The 10,213-nt window shown below is 56.3% G+C and overlaps 1 long non-coding RNA gene across 1 annotated transcript; it reads right to left on the reverse strand.

Annotated features, from left to right (window-relative positions):
• Positions 1-1,807: 1,807 nt before the first annotated feature.
• LOC113978125 lies at positions 1,808-2,108 on the reverse strand. The gene is made up of 3 exons (XR_003537499.1): positions 2,073-2,108; positions 1,911-1,966; positions 1,808-1,829 (listed from the first exon to the last, which is right to left on the reverse strand). It is a non-coding gene; the product is annotated as an uncharacterized LOC113978125 (long non-coding RNA).
• Between the last annotated feature and the right edge of the window lie 8,105 nt (positions 2,109-10,213).

A 10,213-nucleotide genomic window follows, 5' to 3' on the forward strand; every position in this document is an offset into this window, starting at 1 on the left:
GATTCAGAGGGGTCAGCGCCCCAAAACGGCAAGAAAATATCCCCAAAACAAGCCAAAAGCATTCTGGAAACAACACAAAAACACGTCAAAAACACCCCCAGAAACACCCTGAAAATGGCCCCCAAAACACTCCAAAAACACGCCAGAAACACCTTATAAACACCTCCAAAACAAGCTGAAAACCAGCCTAAAAACCAGCCTGAAAACAACCCAAAAACACCTCCAAAACCACCCCCAAAACGGCCCCAAGCAGCCAAAAAACAGCCAAAATCCACATCAAAACCAGCCCAAAACCAGCCCCAAAACCAGCCCCAAAAATGCACCAAACCACCCCTGAAACACACCAAAAGCAGCCTAAAAACAGCCCCCAAACAACCCCAAAACCAGCCAAAAAACATCCCAAAACCACCCTGAAACAACCAGCAAAACCAGCCCAAAAACAGCCCCTCAAACAGCCCCAAAACTGGCCGAAAAACAGCCCAAAACCACCTCCAAAACCACCCCCAAAACGGCCCCAAACAGCCAAAAAACAACCCAGAAACAGCCCAAAACAGCTCAGCTCTAACGATTGCACACGAGTTACGTACACCTGCTCCATCCAGCAGGACTGTACAGCCATCGGCTCGACTGTCTAAGGTAACTGACATGTTGACGTGAGACACTGAGCAATATTCCATCTACCCGCTGATCCACATGGCAGGGCAGAGTAGCTCCAGGCTGACCCCGAGTGAGACATCCCGTACCCGTGACGACACAGACTGTGTGACACAATTAAGAGACGAACCTCGCTTTGACAAGATTCGATTGCAAGAATGGAGATGCTGTGGAACACCATGACCTACGGGACTACCGTCATAACGTGACTAGGCTCAAAGGATCCTGAAAAATAAAGACACTAACAAGATGACCGGTCATAAGAAGGGTCCGTCAAAACCCTGAAGATGGATGCGCGACGTCGCCGCATTCGGAAGCTAAGAACGGAATGATGCGGAAAACGAGTCCTCCTGCTTTAAGATGGATGGCTGCGGAGTACTGCTGATGATATGGCCCGGAATGAGGCCTTAAAAGAGGTCTGACCATAAAAGTCAGAGATGGGATTCCAAAGAAGGCCTGAACCTGCAAATGAAGCGACTGACAACTTTGGAACTCAGCTACACAGAGAAGACCTTCAAGAACCTAAGGATGATGCCTGATGCTTCCCATAAGCCCCTCGAGGGCAAGATGCAAAAACCCTAAGGACACAAAACACAGACGAGACGAAGGACGTGACACAGACTGGAACTGCTCTGCCCTGCACACGTGAATCCAATGATACAAAGTAAGCCCTTCCTTTGATGTGTCCAAATAACCTGTTATAGGATACCCGTTGCACCGTACTAATTTCAAAAATCCCTCTGGGCAATGCACATACTTGGACCGACTCCCAACCCCTCTCTGGGTCTTTGCCCTGCACTTATCTTTCCGAGAGCCGGGGATGCGAATCCGTCTCTGATGCAAAGGAGGGGTACCTGGGCTGGCTCAGAGGTTCCTGCTGTCGTGTGAGTTTATGGAGGCAACTATGGGAAAGAAAACCATACACAATATCCGAGTAGTGTGGCACGTGGCCCCAGCCCCGATGATCCCCCTACTCACTGTCACCGAGGCAGGTCCTCGGGTCGCTGGTTCTGACCGGAGTCACACGCTGTGGCTGTCATCTTCCGGAATACCTGAGCGAGCAAGAGAAAAAATTAGAGGGCATTTCTAAAGCTGCAGTGGATCCCTGCTCCTCCTGCTGCCTCTCCGACTCACCTCAAATGCTCATCTGCTCCCAAAGGTTAACTGGATGGCACCTGCAATCAAAAAAGCTCAATGCTTCATTGCTCATCCTTTTAATACCCGGAGATTACAAGGACAGCTCGAGAGGACCGAACCGTGTCCGTCACCTCATTGTGAGTTGGCTTCGCCCCTGTGAGGCTGCATATGTCTCCTGCAAAAGAAAACCCAGAGGCAAATGCCAGTACTGAGATACTGCCCAAGAGTATGCTGCTCCCATGGCAGTTTCTGTCTGACACCCCTTGACCGTGACCTCTTACAGGCAGGGTCCCCATCACGTTGGACTACACATTAGAAGTCTGCCTGTAAAACAAAAAAACAAGTATGTATGCAGATTTACCAGAAGTACACCGCCTGCAAAAAAGCATCTAGTTCTGTCCTGCAGTCACTGCTCACCTTGCTCACTGGGCTCACCTTCCCTCTGGTGCCTATTGTCTGCTGGGCTGGGGGCTCCACATCTTAAAAAAAACCCAAAAAAACAAAACTAAACCACCAAACCATCCAAAGGCCCAAAAGTCATGTCTTGGCTCTGACCTCACATGACAACCCACCTTCTGATTGTGCTCCTCTGGCCTCTTCTGTTTATCTCTGCTTTACATCCAGTCCCTCTGACACTGCAAAGAAATGAGTTAGCAAAGTCAGCCATATAGATGGAGGGACCTTAACTGCTGCCCAATTATCACTTCTCTTTAGACAACCCATCTGGGGTCCAAAGACAACCTGCACAAACAAACACCGACCTAACTTTAAGGTCCTGCTGTACCACTCCCATCGTCTCTGGAAAAGCTCTCGTGACTGCATGCACGCTGCAGGTAGGGGCTGCCTCCGGGAGGACCGGAGAACTGCTGCCGTGAGTGGCTAAGCCTATCGACAGGTTAACTGTAAAGTCTCCTTTCTACTCCACCTACCCCCAAGTCTACACTGCAGGGCAGAGCAGTTCCAGGCCGAACACAAACTCCAACGACACATTTCCAGACAAGTGCTGTGGTGCAACGAGGAGAGAGAACTCCAAGAAAGGAACGACTGCCAAAATGGATGTGCTGCCGCATGATAAGACAGAGGATATGGCGAGACTGAACAGAGGAGGCTCTGAGGAGCCTGAAAAGACACTCTAACAGAATGTCCTGTGACAAGAACTGCCTACAAAATTGCTAAGATGGATGGGAGACAATGCTACATTCAAAACCTTATTAGATTCTCACAAGTCCGGGGCGGTTACAAGAGATGACTGCACGGCACAGCCACCGATACAACCTGTAAGGAGGCTGTAAAAGACATCTGACCCGACACTTCTCAGATGTGATTCCGATGCACGTCCAAGCTAGTGAGCCAAAGAATGGATGGTATGGGCACTGGGCTGGGCAGTGCAGAGGTTCAAGACCCTAGGAATGATGCCTTGACATCTCCGATAAGACCTTTGAGGGCAGAAGGCAAAGACACGGTGATTGTGAATTGTAAGACACGAAACACAGACCAGACAGAGGATACGACACAGACCTGAACGGCTCTGCCCTGCACAACGTACTCCAGTGATGAAAAGTAAACTGCTCCTCCTATGTGTGCCAAGGGCCTGTTAGGGTAGACCCTTTCCCCTATGCTAATTTGAAAATCCCTCCCTCCTAACCATAAAATTGGACCCAGCTCTCATCCCCTCTCCAGGTGGTAGTCCTCCACTTATCTTTCCCATAGTCGGGGATGTGAATCCATCTTCGATGGGAAGGAAGGATGCCTGACTGGCTCAGAGGGTCCTGTGATTGCTGACTCGGTCGGCTACGAGAAAGAAAACCGAAACTGACGCAAGAGTTCGGCAGCACGTGGGCGATAACCCTGCAATTGGCTACTCATCATCCCCTAAGCTGGGCCACTGGCTCCGACCTGAGTCAGAGGCTGCTGCCGTCACCGTTTGCCGTACCTGAGTGAGTGAGGAAAAAAGTTACGTGGTGTTTCTGAAAGTACAGAAGACCCAGCACCTCCTCACTACCTCCCTGACTCAACATGAATGCTCCTCCTTTGCCAAAGGCAGGCCAGATGGCACCTGCAACCAGAGAAGGTCGAGCCTTAATTGATGAGCTTTGTAGTACTAGGAGACTGCTAATGAGGACAGCTGAAGACCATCAAACCTAATTGGCAGGTGGCTCTGGCCCTCTGAGGCTGCACACATTCTCTGCAAAGTAAAAAAACCAAAGGCAAATGTACGTACTGAGATACTGCCTGAAGGGATGGCTTTCCTGTGCTAGCTCCTACCTACTTATCTCTCATTAACAGTGACCTCTTACCGGCAGGGTCCCTGAAGCATTGGACTGTCTGTTAGAAGGTGGCAGGCCCCCTGGAAAACACAAGAAACAAAGCATGTGCACAGATTCACCACAACACCTGTAGAAGACCATCTAGTTCTGTCCTGGAGTCAATGCTCACCTTGCTCACCGGTACTCACCTCCCCTCCGGTGCCTAGAGCCTCCTGGGCCGAGGGCTCTGCATCTGAAAACAAAGAAAAACCAAACTAAAACAAGAAAATCCTTAACACATCAAGTAAACGTGGAGCCAAAAGCCACATCTTTGTGCTGACGTCAGGTGATGACCCACCTTCTTGCTCTGTTCCTCTGGCCTCTTTTCTGTTCAACTCTGCTTTACACCCTGTCCCTCTGTCATGGTAAAGAAACCCTAACCAAAGTCACCCAGATAGATGGGGAGAGCTGAAAGAGTCTCCCTTCTCTTTAGGCAAACCACTCAGGGTCACCGCCTGCAGCCAAAGACTGCAGCTGTAATCACATGGAATATCTGGGTGAACGAGAGACAAACTTAAGTGGCACATCTGAAAAGTCAGTGGATGCCTTCACAGGCATTTAGGGGGCTCTTCCCAGACACTGACTACTGGGATCTTACTGAGTATGGTGACTATAACCTGGGCTGGATTACTAGAGTGGCCACGGCCTCAACCCTATATTGGGCATTCCGGTTCTATGGGAAAACATTTTTCAGGAGATTACAAATGGAACTAATTTTTGTGTTTGTAACTTTACTAAAATAATAGGTTGTGATTTTAACTATACAATTCCAATAACTACTGGGCAGTTAACTGAAAATGACTATTTGTTGTATCGTGATGTACCTAAATTACAAATAGGGATGGATATCAGTCTCTTCCAGAAGATGCTTGAACATCCAGATACAGAAAAGATAGAGCAAGCAGGAGAACATCATCAGTGGGATATTTTTCTGGAATACTCCCCCACGGCTTCTCAAGTGTTCCATTTCCCAATACATCCAATCTTAGTATTGGTGAGTGCTGTTGCATTGTTATCATTACTCAATTTATGGCTGTGGTATAAATTAAGTACCATAATCAAAAGAGTGCAGATTGTGAGTAATTAAGTAATTAATTAATTATGAGTAATTAAGCACGAGCTGGCTTGTTCCCAACGTTGAATAAACAAATACCTTGCTGTTTAAAGATACAAAAGCCTCTGACGAGTTTTTCGGCATCACAGCCCAACTATTATCAAACACTGCCACCGTAACCCCTAAACCGTCACCCAGCGCCAGATCCGGACACCTCTCGAACACCTGCAGCAACGGTGACTCCACCACCTCCCTGGGTTACCTATTCCAACGTGTGACCACCCAATTTTTTCCTAATCTCTAATCCGAATCTCCCCGCTCTCGTTGTAAGGCCATTTCCCCCGGTCCTCACTGCAGGACAGCAGCTCTTTCCTGGTTCAAACATCGGCACAGCCACCGAACCGGGTGCGGGTCCATGGAAGCGCTTCCTGATTCTCGTCACTACCGCACTCCACATCCCCCGTCGCAAAGCGCCCTGGGAGCCCCGGGGGCTCAGCCCAGCACCGCGGCAGGGTCCCGGCATCCCCAGGGCTCCCTCCGGGCCCCCCCGCGCCTCGTTCCGGTACCGCCAGGCTCACCCTTGTCCCGCAGGCAGGACGTGGCCACGCCGCGCTGCCCCAGCTCGCATCGAGTCGCTCCAGCCCGCGCCACTCCAATGCCCGCTGCTCCAACTCCCGCCGCTCTAGCCCCCGCTGCTCCAGCCCACCCCGAGCCGCTCCAGCCCTCCCTGAGCTGCTCCAGCCCGCTCCTCTCTAGCCCCCACTGCTCCAGCCCAACCGCTCCAGCCCCGCCACGCTTCTCCAGCCCGTGCCTCTCCAGCCCCGCCGTTCCAACTCCCGCCGCATTTCTCCAGCCCGCACCTCTCCAGCCCCGCCGCTCCAGCCCCGCCGCTCCAACACCCGCCGCTCCAACTCCCACCGCGTTTCTCCAGCCCGCGCCTCTCCAGTCCCGCCGCTCCAGCCCCGCCGCTCCAGCCCCCGCTGCTCCAGCCCCGCTGCTCCAACTCCCGCCATTCCAGCCCCCAGGGCTCTGCTCCAGCCCACTCCGCTCCAAACCCCGCCGCTCCAGCCCACCCCAAGCTGCTCCAGCCCCCGCCGCTCCAACACCAGCCGCTCCAACTCCCGTCGCTCCAGCCCACCCCGAGCTCCACGTTAACTTTGGGGGTTAGACCTGCCGTTTCGTTGCTGGGCTCCCAAAGCAACCGACACCCTTTCCCCCAGAAAAGAAAGGCTCTAGCCTTTGTGAGTCAGGTGCAGTTTCGGCGCAGGGTTCCGGCAAGCTAACAAAACCCTTTCCAGGTGTACAGAAAGTTTTCCCGCTTGCACCTGACAACCAAAAGCTATAGGTTTCTTTCCTGGGGGGAATGGCTCCAATTTTCCTACAAATTACAATCCCAAAACCAAATTCGAATACGAAATCCAATACCAACTATAATACCAGTTCTCATTAAAAGTCCTTTTCTCTGTCAGGCTGCTCACCCACGCCAATTTTCAGTCAGAGATACAAACCACTTGCTTCTGCTCCGAGAGCCTTTATACCTTCTGGGATTGGACTCCGCCCTTTCCCCAGGGCCTCACGGATCCCTTTCGTCAGCCTCGAGCAGTCATTGGCGCCCCCCCGCCCAAAAACCCATACAAATGAAGATTCCTCCCAGGGAAAAGGGGTCAGCACAGAAAGCTCTGGCTGCCCACGGAGTGCCGAGGCTGCACCACCAACTGCACCTTTTCGCCTGGAAGGAGGGGCCTGACCCTCAAGTTCTCTCCTGCCCTTTGTGCACCTCACTCAGTTCTATGCGAGCAGCCGGGGCTCCCAGCCCCGGCGCCTCCGGTCTGTAAGGAATCCTCGACCGTATCCGATTTTGGTCCTCGGCCAGCCCGCCAGCCATCGAACAACCGCCCTTTTTGCCTGGAAGGAGGGGCCGGACCCTGTGGTTCTCGCCTGCCCTTTGTGCGCCTCGCTCGGCTCTACGCGCGCAGCCGGGACTCCCGGCCCCGGCGCCTCCGGTCTGGGAGGAATCCTCGACCGTATCCGATTTCGGTCTCCGGTCGGCCCGCAAATGCCGGCCCTTTCAGCCCAGAAGGAGGGGCCTGACCCTCCGGCTCTCGCCTGCCCTTTGTGCGCCTCGCTCGGCTCTACGAGCGCAGCCAGGGCTCCTGGCCCCGGCACCTCTGGTCTGGGAAGAATCCTCGACCGTATCCGATTTTGGCCCTTGTCCGGCCCCGGGCCACCTGACACGCCGACCCGCGAATGACGGCCCTTTTTGCCCAGAAGGAGGGGCCTGACCCTCCGGCTCTCACCAGCCGTTTGTGCGCATCGCTCGACTCTATGCGCGGAGCCTGGGCTCCCGGCCCCGGCGCCTCCGGTCTTGGAGGAATCCTCGACCGTATCCGATTTTGGCCGCCGGACGGCGCGCCGGCCTGCGAACGACAGCCCTTTTTGCCCAGAAGGAGGGGTCTGACCCTCCGGCTCTCGCCTGCCCTTTGTGCGACTCGCTCGGCTCTACGCACGCAGCTGGGAGTCCCAGCCCTGGCGCCACTGGTGTGGGAGGAATTCTCAACCGTGTGCAATTTTAGCCTTCGGCCGGCCAGCGTCGGTCCGCGAACGACGGCCTATTTTGCCCAGAAGGAGGGGCCTGACCCTCCGGCTCTCGCCTGCCCTTTGTGCGCCTCGCTCGGTTCTACGTGTGCGGCCGGGGTTCCCGGTCCCAGTGCCTCCGGTCTTGGAGGAATCCTCGACCGTATCCGATTTTGGCCCTCGTCGGGCCCCGGGCTGCCCGGCGCGCCGGCCTGCGAACGACGGCCCTTTTTGCCCAGAAAGAGGGGCCTGACCCTCCGGCTCTCGCCTGCCCTTTGTGCACCTCGCTCGGTTCTACGCGCGCAGATGGGGCTCCCGGCCTTGGCGCCTGCGGTCTGGAAGGAATCTTCGACCGTATGCAATTTTAGCCCCCGGCCGGCGCACAAGCCCGCGAACAACGTCCTTTTTTGCCGAGAAGGAGGGGTCTGACCCTGCGGCTCTCTCCTGCCCTACGTGCGCATCGCTCAGTTCTACGCGCACAGCCGGGGTTCCCAGCCCTGGCGCCTCCGGTCTGGAAGGAATCATAGAACGTATCCGATTTTGGTCCCCAGCCGGCTCCCGGTCGGTTGACGCGGCGGCCCGCGAACAACCACCCTTTTTTGCCCAGAAGGAGGGAACTTACCGTCTGGCTCTCGCCTGCCCTTTGTGCGCCTCTCTCGGTTCCACGTGTGCAGCCGGGGTTCCTGGCCTTAGCGCCTCCGATCTGGAAGGAATCCTTGACCGTATGCAATTTTATCCCCTGGACACCCGGCACACCGGCCCGCGAACGACAACCCGCTTTGCCCAGAAGGAGGGGCCTGACCCTCCAGCTCTCATCTGCCCTTTGTGCACCACGCTCGGCTCTATGTGCGCAGCTGGGGCTCCCGTCCCCGGCGCCTCCGGTCTTGGAGGAATCCTCAACCGTATCTGATTTTGGCCCCCGGCCTGCGCGCCGGCCTGCGAACAATGGTCCTTTTTGCCCGGAAGGAGGGGCATGAACCTCCGGCTCTCGCCTGCCCTTTGTGCGCCTCGCTCGACTCTGCACGCGAAGGCCTGGTTCCCAGCCCCGGCCCCTCAGGTCTGGGAGGAATCCTCGACCGGATTCAATTTTAGCCCACGGCCGACCGGCGCGCCAGCCCGTGAACAACAGCCCTTTGTGTCCAGAAGGAGAGGCCTGACCGTCTGGCTCTCCCCTGCCCTTTGTGCGCCTTGTTCGGTTCTACGCACGTAGCCCGGGCTCCCGGCCCCCGCGCCTCTGGTCATGGAGGAATTCTCGACCGTATGCGATTTTGGCCCATGGCTGGCTGGCGCGCCGGTCCGCAAACGAGGGCCCTTTTTGACCAGAAGGCGGGGCCTAAACCCTCCGGCTCGCGCCTGACCTTTGTGCGCCTCGCTCGGCTCTACGCGCGCCGTCGGGGCTCCTGGCCTTGGCACCTTCGGTCTGGAAGGAATCCTCGACAGTATGCAATTTTAGCCTTCGGCCGGCCGGCGAGCCGGCCCGCGAACGACGTCCCTTTTTGCCCAGAAGGTGGGATCTGACCGTCCGGCTCTCGCCTGCCCTTTGTGCGCCTCGCTCGGTTCTACGCGCGCAGTTGGGGCTCCCGGACCAGGTACCTCCAGTCTGGGAGGAATCCTCGACTATCCGATTTAGTCCTCGGCCAGCCCCGGGTCGCCCGGCTTGCCGGCCCGCGAATGACGGCCCTTTTTGCCTAGAAGGAGGGGCCTGACCTTCTGGCTAACGCCTGCCCTTTGTGCGCGTCGCTCAGCTCTACGCGCAGCCGGGGCTCCCGGCCCCGGCGCCTCCAGTCTTGGAGGAATCCTCCACCTTATCCGATTTTGGCCCACGGCCGGCGCGTCGGCCAGCGAACGACAGCCGTTTTTTCCCAGAAGGAGGGGTCTGACCCTCCGGCTCTCACCTGCACTTTTTGCGTATCGCTCAGCTCTACGCGCGCAGCAGGGGCCCCCGGTCCCACAGTCTCCAGTCTGGGAGGAATCCTCGACCGTATGCAATTTTAGCCCCCGTCCGGCCAGCGCGCTGGCCTGCGAACGACGGCCCTTTTTGCCCAGAAGGAGGGGACTGACCCTCCAGCTCTTGCCTGCCCTTTGTGCGCCTCGCTCGGCTCTATGCGCGCAGTTGGGGCTCCTAGCCTTGGCGCCTCCGGTCTGGAAGGAATCCTCGTCTGTATGCAATTTTAGCCCTCGGCCGGCCGACGCGCCAGCCCACGAACGACTGCCCTTTTTACCCCGAAGGAGGGGCCTGACCCTCCGGCTCTCACCTGCCCTTTGTGCGTCTCGCTCGGCTCTACGCGCGCAGCAGGGGCTCCCAGTCCCAATGCCTCCGGTATTGGAGGAATCCTCGACCGTATCCGATTTTGGTCCCCGTCCGGCCCCGGGCCGGTCGATGCGCTGGCCCGCGAACAACGGTCCTTTTTGCCCAGAAGGAGGGGCCTGAGCCTCCGCCTCTCGCCTGCCCTTTGTGCGCCTCGCTCGGCTCTACGCGCGCAGCCAG

This window comes from Neopelma chrysocephalum, unplaced genomic scaffold (assembly GCF_003984885.1).
Source record: "Neopelma chrysocephalum unplaced genomic scaffold, ASM398488v2 Primary Assembly neopelma1_291, whole genome shotgun sequence".
Taxonomy (NCBI): Eukaryota; Metazoa; Chordata; class Aves; order Passeriformes; family Pipridae; genus Neopelma; species Neopelma chrysocephalum.